This window comes from Zingiber officinale, chromosome 5A (assembly GCF_018446385.1).
Source record: "Zingiber officinale cultivar Zhangliang chromosome 5A, Zo_v1.1, whole genome shotgun sequence".
NCBI lineage: Eukaryota > Viridiplantae > Streptophyta > Magnoliopsida > Zingiberales > Zingiberaceae > Zingiber > Zingiber officinale.
Genome location: NC_055994.1, coordinates 140740424 through 140751743, shown reverse-complemented (window position 1 = coordinate 140751743; position 11320 = coordinate 140740424).

The following is an 11320-nucleotide window of genomic DNA, read 5'->3' as shown; positions in this document are numbered from 1 at the left end:
CCATAGAAGATGACGTTTTGAAGTTGCTAGTCGAAGACCCTTATTGTTGGTGCAATATTCCCCAGGTCAAGGTTGACCATGTTGACTGAGCTTGAATTGAGTCAAGCTCGAGTCTTGATGTTGTGGTTTCGATGTTTGACAATACATGTAGTCAATATATGGAGATTGCAGGTACAATTGTTCATATCGGGAGACTGTGAAGAAGAGTCGAGTAGGTCAAGAGTGACTGGATACTTGACTGGAAAGACCTAGTGAGTGAAGCTAGGCAGAAGGAAAGTCTTGGTGAGTGAAGGCTGGTGAAAGACCTAGTGAGTGAAGCTAGGCAGAAGGAAATCCTGGTGAGTGAAGTCAGGTGAAAGTCCTAGTGAGTGAAGCTAGGCAGAAGGAAAGTCCTGGTGAGTGAAGCCAGGTGAAAGACCTAGTGAGTGAAGCTAGGCAGAAGGAAATTCTGGTGAGTGAAGCCAGGTGAAAGACCTAGTGAGTGAAGCTAGGCAGAAGGAAGTCTTGGTGAGTGAAGCCAGGCACGAGGAAATCCAGATGGATCAAGGCTGATCAGACATCTGGTGTTGGAAAGACCAAGTAGGTCAAAGGCATTGATCGGATACTTGGCACAAAGTGGAAAGTCCAAGTAGGTCAAAGGGATTGACTGGATACTTGGTATAAGGAGGAAAGTCCAAGTGGGTCAAAGGGATTGACCGAACACTTGGTGAGCAAGTCCTAGCAGATCAAGGGTGACCGGATGCTAGGCACGATGAACCAACAGGTCATGGTTGACTGAATGTTGGTTTAAGGGACTTTAGATTTGATTTTGGGAGAAAACATGAGCTGGATCGATCAGCCGATCAATTGGCTCATGCCCAATCGATCGGCTGATCGATTGGGCGAGTCTTCACGACAAGCCTCCTCCCAATCGATCAGTGGATCGATTGGGAGAAGTGCGCGATCGCACAGAACAGCTCTGGATCGATCAACCGATCGATCCAGAGCCCCCAATCGATCAGTGGATCGATTTGGGGTCACAATTATGCGCGATAAAGGCTGGATCGATCAGCTGATCGATCCAGGCAATTCCTGAGAGCACAGAGGCGCTCTGGATCGATCGGTTGATCGATCCAAAGCCTCCCCGATCGATTGGAAGCAATCCAATCGATCGAAATCCGACCGTTGGCATCGTATTTAGCTGCAGGCGTTCGATTCCTTCGGTAGAACTTCCACGACTTTCATCTCCGATCCTTACAGCGACTCCAGCCAATTCTCCACAGTTCTCATGCCAGATCTTGAGAGTTCTTGGAGATATTTCCAAGTCAAGAGGCAAATCTACAAAAGAAGAAGAAATCTAGGGTTAGGGTTTTTCCTGTGCGAACGTGTAAGCTTTTGCTTGTATTTTGTTCCCTTTCCTTTTCTTCTTGTAGTGTGAACTTGTAGGGCTTCTCCGCCTTTGGTAGTTACCATAAAAGAGTATTTTCATAGTGGAGGGTGCGTGAGTGTGTGGATCCTTAGATTAGTCACCTCTTGTGAGGTGGATACCAAGTAAATCCTCTTGTTAGCGTTGTGTATTTTGTTTCTTTGTATTTTTCGCTGCATATCTTGAAGAAACAAGCAACGAAGAGCAAGACGAGCGCACCGAGCTATTCACCCCCCCCCTCTAGCTACATAATCAGTCCCAACAAGTGGTATCAGAGCAAGGTTGCTCTTCACCAGAATCATCGCCGGAAAGGGAAAAGAGCTAGAGAGTGAAGAAGTTGGAGCAAAATTTTCAAGTCAAAGATTTTATCAAGCTCAACTTCAATGGAATTCCAAGACGGACTTGGATTCGATACAAGGGTGCCTCCATCATTTACTTCAACAAGCTTCGATCTTTGGAAATCAAAGATTGAGAATTTCTTGATGATGGAGATAGAACAATGGTTTGTTCTTATGGAAGGCTTTGAAGCTCCAACAAAAGGGCAAGCCTCTCAAGAAAAGCAAATGGAGTCAAGAGCAAATTCAAAGGAGCAAGGCAAATGATAAAGTGACCAAGCTATTGGTCAATTTATTGCCAAGCAATATTTTGGCTCAAATCGGAGAATTCAAAGATGCCAAGGAGCTATGGAGCAAGTTGGCAAAGATTCATAAGATCCCCTCCATTGTGCCAATCCGAGAAGAATCCAAAGAGGGTGACTCATTGGATCAAGATCAAGAGGAAGAGGACTCTGAAGTTGAGAGATGCTCAACATCCAAAGAAGAAGAAGTCCAAGAAGCCTCATCTTCAAAGGAATGCAATGAAGAGGGCAAGGAGAGGGCATACTCCTTGTTCCATGTACAAGATGAAGATGAAGAAGCCTCCACCTCTAGGATTGAGGGGGAGCAATTTTCGACGACACCAGATCAAGAAGAAGGAAAAGTCTCCACATCTGGGTCAAGAGAAGAAGAGGATGAAGAAGCATCCATCTCCACAAGTCGAGTCGAATCTATTGGAGGAGCATCATTATCGGATCAAGAAGAAGCCTCTACATCCGGATCAAAAGGAGAAGATGCCATCCCTACACATGAAGGTATAACTAATTCAATTAAAAATAAAAATCATATCATATGTTTTGAGTGCAGGGAGCATGGGCATTATAAGAGCAAATGCCCTAAATTGGCCAAGAAAATGAGCCAAGTGGCACCAAAGGGCAAGGAGAAGCCCAAAGAGACCATCCCCGGAACAAAGAAGAGCAAGGAGCACATTGTGTGCTTCTCTTGCAATCAAAAGAAACATTATCGAAGTCAATGTCCCAAGGGGAAGAAAGCGATCAAGGCTCATGGAGGAAGCACAACTCAAGGGGGAGCCTCCAAGGTAAAAAGAAATGTATCATTTATTGAGCCTACTCCTTTAAATAATGGTAAAAAGCATGCTAGGTCAAATTTTTATCATTTTAATGCTATTTATCATAAAAATAGAAAGCATGAGAGCTTTAAAGAAAAACATGTGGCTCTACATGCTAAAACTACCACACCTAGGTTTAGAAAGGTAGATAAAAATCTAGACAAGGAAATTGAGAATTTTAGTTATAGGTCTAGAAATAAAAATGCTCATGGTGTTAATGAAAAACCTAAAGCTAAGGACTTAATGGTGGAAAATTAAGTCTTGAGGTATGTTGGTTGCTACTCGGAAAACCTATAGGTTCCACTGTACAAAAATTTTGTACAAAGATCTGAACCTTTTCCTAGCTACCATGTGTTCTTTTAAATTAAATTTTGGATCGCCTGCGGAACTTAACACGTTTGATCCAAAACTTAATCTATTTGTTCTTTTAGGTTTTGACTTGGATCTCCTGCGGAACTTTACACGTTCGACCCAAGTCTCCTTAAGTTATTAATTCCATTAAATATTAATTTCCATAATTGGTTCCCAGTACTAACGTGACGAGGCACATGGCCTTCTTGGATATGGGAGCAACCACCACCGACTAGACAAAACCTTTTATAGAAAGCTAATATTTAATTTCCTAAAATAACTTTAGGTTAACCAAAGAGAACAATCAAATCACAAGGAAAAGAAAAAAACAAAAGAACACAACATCGAAAAAACATATTCGAAATTCTAGAACGTAAGCCTCTTGTATTTGGTATTATTTCCATAAATAACTAGCATGATGCGGAAATAAAAATTACTAGTTATACCTTCTAGAAAGACCTCTTGATCTTCTACCGTATTCCTCTTCTAACCTCGGACGTTGTGTGGGCAACGATCTTCCGAGATGAGAAACCACCAACCACCTTCTTCTCCTCCAAGCTAGGTTCGGCCACAATAAGGAAGCTTCACCAAGGAAGAAAATCAAAACACCAACCAAGCTCCAAGAGATGCTAGCTTTCTCTCCTTCTTCTTCTTCTTCTCCAAGTAGTATCCGGCCACCACGAGAGCTCCAAGGGGAGAGAGAGGTTCGGCCACCACAAGAGGAAGAGAGGGAGAGGATGATGATGGCCGGCCACACCAAGGAACAAAAGAGGGAGAGAAATAATTGAGGTTCGCCTCATGAAGGCACCCCCACCCCTTCTTTTATATTCCTTGGCCTAGGCAAATTAGGAAATTTAATTACAATAAAATTTCCTTAATTTCCTTGACATGATTTAATTGAGAAAAATAAAATAAAATTTCCTAAATTAAAACCAATGGTCGACCACATCAATGGAAAAATTAGACAAGTTTTAATCAACAATTAAAACTTCCTAATTTGTTTCCGAAATTTTAAAAATAAAATTTCTCTTTAAAAATCTCTTCATGGTTGATAAAGGAAATTTCTATAATTTTAATTTTATCAACATGTGAATAATTTTAAAGAGAAAATAAAACATCTCTCCAATCTACAAATAAGGAAAGAGATCTAATCTCTTTCTTTAATCTTTGTAGATCTTTTACAAGAGAGATATTTTAATTTTAATTTCTTTAAATTATATCTTCCACATAATAATAAAAATTAAAATTAAATTTCTTTTTAATTTAATTTGGCGGTCCTACTAGCTTGGGTTCAAGCTAGGCCGGCCACCCAATTTATACCTAGGCCGACCCTAGCTTGTTCCCAAGCTAGCTTGGCCTACCATGGGTATGAAGGTGGGTATAGGTGGGTATAGAACTCTATAAATAAGAGGCTACGATAGGGACCGAGAGGAGGAATTGGTTTTGGTCTCCCGATAAAATTAAGCATCCCGTGTTCGCCCCGAACACACAACTTAATTTTATCAATGATAATTCATTCCACTAGAGAACTATCATTGAACTACCGCACCAATCCCAAATTATATTTTTGGGCTCCTTCTTATTATGAGTGTGTTAGTCTCCCTGTGTTTAAGATATCGAATGTCCACTAATTAAGTGAGTTACTGACAACTCATTTAATTAATATCTAAGTCCAAGAGTAGTACCACTCAACCTTATTATCATGTCGGACTAAGTCCACCTGCAGGGTTTAACATGACAATCTTTATGAGCTCCTCTTGGGGACATTATCAACCTAGTATCTCTAGGACACAGTTTCCTTCTATAATCAACAACACACACTATAAGTGATACCATTTCCCAACTTATCGGGTTTATTGATTCATCGAACTAAATCTCACCCATTGATAAATTAAAGAAATAAATATCAAATATATGTGCTTGTTATTATATTAGGATTAAGAGCACACACTTCCATAATAACTGAGGTCTTTGTTTCTTTATAAAGTCAGTATAAAAGAAACGACCTCAAATGGTCCTACTCAATACACTCTAAGTGTACTAGTGTAATTATACAGTCAAGATAAACTGATACCTAATTACACTACGACCTTCTAATGGTTTGTTCCTTTCCATTTTGGTCGTGAGCTACTGTTTATAATTTATAAGGTACTGATAACATTATCTTCTGTATGTGACACCACATACTATGTTATCTACAGTATAAATTAATTGAACAACTACAACTAAATGTAGACAATTTGACCAAATGTGATTCTTTATTCAAGACAAACGTTTACAAAAGCTTAGGCTTTCAATATACACTCCAACAATCTCCCACTTATACTAATGACTAAGCTGTCATATCTTCTACCATACATCTGATTCCCATTCCCTCCACATGCCGATCAAAAGCTTTTGCCGGAAGGGCCTTAGTGAAAGGATCTGCCAGATTATCCGCTGATGCAATCTTGGCGATGACAACTTCTCCTCGCTTCACGATATCTCGTATCAGGTGGTACTTGCGCTCTATATGTTTACTTGCCTTATGAGCTCGTGGTTCCTTCGAGTTTGCAACTGCACCGCTATTATCACAATAAATTGTGATGATTTTGGGCAAACCAGGAATCACATCTAAGTCCATTAGAAAGTTCCTGAGCCATACTGCTTCTTTAGCCTCGAGGTCACATACTCGCTTCCATGGTTGAGTCCAAAACTTAACACTCCTCCATGAAATGGCTCCACCTCTTAAAGTAAACACATAGCCGATGTAGACTTACCGTTATCCCTATCCGATTGGAAATCAAAATCCATGTAAGCATATGCCCTGTAAACTAGCATATAATCTCTTGTCCTTCTTAGGTACTTTAATATATGCTTTACCGCATCCAATGTCCTTATCCGAGGTTACTCGCTATCTCACGACCATGCCCACAAAGAAAATGTATATCGTCTCGTACATAGATTGCATACATTAGGCTTCCTACACCGAAGCATAAGGAACCGCTTTCATGTCTTCTATCTCCTTTGATGTCTTCGGAGACATCTCTTTAGATAGAGCTATTCCATGCCTAAAAGGTAAGAAACCTTTCGAATAATCCATACTAAAACGAGCAAGGATTGTGTCTATATATGAAGCTTGGGACGGACACAACATTCTTTTGCGATCCCTTATCACTTGATCCCAAGAATGTGTGCACACCTCCTAAGTCCTTCATATCAAATTGTTTGGACAACCATACCTTACATCTGATAATACCTTGACATTGTTGTCAATTAATAAAATATCATCTACGATAGTACAAGAAATACCACCACGCTTCCATTTTTTTGTATATACAAGACTCATCCGACACTGAATAAATCCATACGATGGATTACTTCATTAAACCGGATGTTCCAAGACCTGAAGCTTTTGACCATAAATGGACCGATTGAGCTTGCACACTAGATGCTCTTTGCCTTTTCAATGAACCCTTCGGTTGCTTCATATGAATGTTCTCTTCAAGACTTCCATTAAGGAAAGCTGTTTTGACATCCATTTGCCAAATCTCATAATCCATATGAGTAGCAATGGATAAGAGTATCCGATAGACTTAAGCATGGCTACCGTGAAAAGGTTTCTCATAATCGATTCTCTTTTCGAGTGTACCCTTCGCAACAAGCCTAGCTTTGAAGGTCTCTACCTTCCCGTCCGTCTCTCTTTCCTTTGTAGATCCACTTGCATCCAACGGCTTTTATACCATCGTGGTTCTACAAGCTCCGAGACTTTATTAGAGTACATAGACTCTATTTCGAATTCATTGCCTTTGCCAAGATCCGGATCTATATCTTGGAGTGCTTGTCATATGTTCGGATCAGGTTCATGTTTACCGGATCAAGTCCAAGACTCTCCCAAAACATGAATCTTTCAGTCGCTCGACAACCCTCCCACTACGACGAGGCATCGTCTGTGGTTGTGTATCATGTGTGACACGTGTTGCGCCTCTTGTGGTACTTCATCTTGTATCGTTGGTAACTGAAGTAGACATGTCCTCTAAGTTCTTCTAAAACAACTTTGCTACTGGGGCTTGTGATCCATTATATAGTCTTCTTCTAAAACCGGGCATTGGTGCTAACAATGACCTTCCGATCTTTAGGACTATAAAATAAACCACCTTCGTTCCTTTGGGATATCCTACAAACACGCCAACTTCATACGGGATTCTAACTTATCAAGATCTGGTTTTCAGACATGTGCCGGACTACCCCAAATCCGAATATGTCTTAGATCGGCTTTACGCCCATTCCACAATGTGGGAATAGAAGAAACTGATTTAGAAGGTACTAAGTTCGTAATATATCTGTTTCAGAGCATATCCCCAAAACAAATTTGTGATCTCAATAACTCATCATTGATCTAACCATCTCCATAAGAGTCCTATTCCTTCGCTCTGCTACACCATTCTGTTGGGGTGTTCCAGGTGCATTGAATCCCGGCCTCTGATAAGTAATTCCTAAACTCTCCTAAGAGGTATTCGCCACCACGATCTGACCGTAGTGTCTTGATACTTTTACCTAGTCATTTCTCCACATCAGCCTTGTATTCTTTGAACTTATCAAAGCACTCGGACTTGCGGCGCATTAGGTAAATATATCCATATCTTGAATAATCGTCTATGAAAGAGACAAAATATTCAAAACCCCCTCTTGCCTGGACAGACATAGGACCACACAAATCAGAGTGAACCAACTCTAACACTTCTTTGGCTCTATACCCCTTGGCCTTGAACGGCCTCTTGGTCATTTTACTTTCCAAGCAAGATTCATAAGTTGGAAAATTTTCCAACTCAAATGAACTCAAAAGTCCATCGGCTATAAGCCTCTGAATCCTACTTAAGTTAATATGACCAAGCCTTAGATGCCAAAGATATGCTTGGTTCATTTCCGAAGGTTCTTTTCTCTTATTAGAGTTAGAAGATGAGTTATAAATTTCCATATTTTGCTTTGTGGAAGAAATTGGATTTAAAGTATACAAATTGCCAACTAATGCACCAGAACAGATAATCACTTTATTTTTTTTAATAACTACATCGTTACTGAAAGAAACTGAATATCCATCTAAAAACAGTTTAGAAACTGAAATTAAATTCTTTCTAAAACTGGGTACATAAAGACAATTTCTTAAAATCAAATTTCTATTTCTACTAAAAGATAAGTAGACGTCTCCCACTGCAACAGCTGCCACCTTAGTAGCATTGCCCATGTAGACGGTAATTTCTCCTTCAGATAGTCGTCGGGTTTCCTGGAACCCCTGCAAGGAATTGCAGACATGATCAATGGCTCCCTATCTACACACCAGGTCTGGTAGATAACACCGCTAAACATGTTTCAACAACTAGAGTATGAGATATACCTTTGTTTTGGTTCTTACGAGGACATTCCGCCTTCCAATCTTGCAGATGAAGCACTTGCCCTTCTTCTTCTTCATTCCACTTTAAATCCGTACACTGAGATTTATTCACTTTCTTTCTGAACAAATTTTGTTTCTTCTTCTTCTTCCTTTCGGTTTAGAAGTAGAACCATTTTCAAGATAGTGAATTTGAGCATTGTGACGAAATAATCCTTCAGCTGTGAAGTTCTGACAGTAGTTCCGCTAATGAATAAACCCTCTTATTCATATTATAGTTCAAAGGAACGCTTAAAACTTCTAGGTAGCGTTTGGAGGATCATATCGATCCGGGTTTCCCATCAATTTCTCCTCCAAGGATCTCTATCTTCGGATAAGCCATCATCTTTAGGATATGATCCTCTTGGAGTACCCTCTTGCATGGTGGTCGTCATTATCTTTCTCATGGCTTCTTCCTAGAAGCCCTATCCTGATGACCAAAGAGTTCCTTGAGATTGTTCATAATATCATAGGTCGTTGGTAAATCTTGATGTCGGTGTTGCAATACATTTGACATTGAAGCCAAAATGTAACACCGCTCCATCTCATGCTCTTACCCATTTCCTATGATATTCAATCTCCTCTTGGTAGATTCACCAAAGTATGATGGGCAGTGGGTCGAAAGTCATTTTAAGCTTTCAAAGTAAGAACAATGTCCGGTTTCTTTTCCAATCTATGTAGTTTGGTCCAATAAGTCTATTCTGTTGAAGTATGATGGACAAGGTTGAAAGACATCCTAAGAATCACAAATAACTTTTGGTCGAACTCTAAATTTAGAATAATATTGATTCCTCAAACAATACTATTTTAAATTAACCAAACCTCATAACACCGTGAATTTTGTATGCCACGTTAGTGTGGATGTATACAAATTCAACATTTGTAAAAGGAGGGTTTTAACCCATTAATTTTATTATCTTGTCAACCTAACTTTTGACAAATAAAATTAATAGTTGGTATCATTTGGTCACACAAATAATAGCAGTGACTCCGTTGGGAGGATACTATTAGATGTGTCTAAGTGTATACCATTACTTGACACTAAGTCCATTAATAAGATTATGCCCTTCCGTTGGGGAAGATCACACGCTCTTAATTAACTTCCTATAGTCATCCAAAATGGAAGTCTGTTCTAGTGATCCGCAAACAAGCTCATCCGTTATGGAGGAAGGCACTCGAGCCAACGCGCAAGCTTGTTTGCATCACTTACAAACCAATAATGGAGACCATGGGATTTATTTAAAAATCCCTCTCCCACTTAGTTATTTATAAATGAGGAATTTTAACTATGCTAGCCTACTTTACTTGTAAACTAACATGCACACAAAATAATATAAAAGCAATAGAGAAACTAATTTTCAACTATTATGGCTTTTATCTCTAGTTGTCCTCCGTGTTGTCATCCCAAGCTGCTGCCATATTTGGCCACCGCCACCGGGTCTAGTGTCGCATCCATCTTGCTCCTTGTTCCGCTGCGCCTCCGGTCCTTAGAAGGTTCCACGCTTTGCAAGATTCGATCCATGACATAAATAGAATTTTACATTTTGATCCTATATTCCATAAAAGGAATGTACATGTATCTAGATCAAAAATAAAATCCTAATAAAACTAAATACAGCTCCTGCTGTATTTGAATACAATCATGCACACACATTTAAATGCCCTTGACATGTCCAAGGGTCCAATCACACACATAATAACTAAAAGCCATAATAGTTGGATCCTGCATCCAGAAAGTTAGCACATCCTACTATTAACTCCGCCTAAATTATGTATGACATGTGCATAATTAAACTAAATACCAAATACACAGGCAAAACCCTAGCTCGATACCAATTGTTAGTTGCTACTCGGAACCTATAGGTTCCACTGCATAAAAATTTTGTACAAAGATCTGAACCTTTCCTAGCTACCATGTGTTCTTTTAAATTAAATTTTGGATCGCTCATGAACTTAACACGTTTGATCCAAAACTTAATCTATTTGTTCTTTTAGGTTTTGACTTGGATCTCCTGCGAAACTTTACACGTTCGACCCAAGTCTCCTTAAGTTATTAATTCCATTAAATATTAATTTCCATAATTGGTTCCCAATATCGACGTGACGAGGCACATGGCCTTCTTGGATATGGGAGCAACCACCACCGACTAGACAAAACCTTTTATAGAAAGCTAATATTTAATTTCCTAAAATAACTTTAGGTTAACCAAAGAGAACAATCAAATCACAAGGAAAAGAAAAAAACAAAAGAACACAACATCGAAAAAACATATTCGAAATTCTAGAACGTAAGCCTCTTGTATTTGGTATTATTTCCATAAATAACTAGCATGATGCGGAAATAAAAATTACTAGTTATACCTTGTAGAAAAACCTCTTGATCTTCTACCGTATTCCTCTTCTAACCTCGGACGTTGTGTGGGCAACGATCTACTGAGATGAGAAACCACCAACCACCTTCTTCTCCTCCAAGCAAGGTTCGGCCACAAAGGAAGAACTTCACCAAAGAAGAAAACCAAAATACTAACCAAGCTCTAAGAGATGCTAGCTTTCTCTCCTTCTTCTTCTTCTTCTCCAAGTAGTATCCGGCCACCACAAGAGCTCCAAGGAAGGGAGAGAGGTTGGGCCACCACAAGAGGAAGAGAGGGAGAGGATGGCCGGCCACACCAAGGAACAAAAGAGGAAGAGAAAATAATAGAGGTTGTGTCACATGA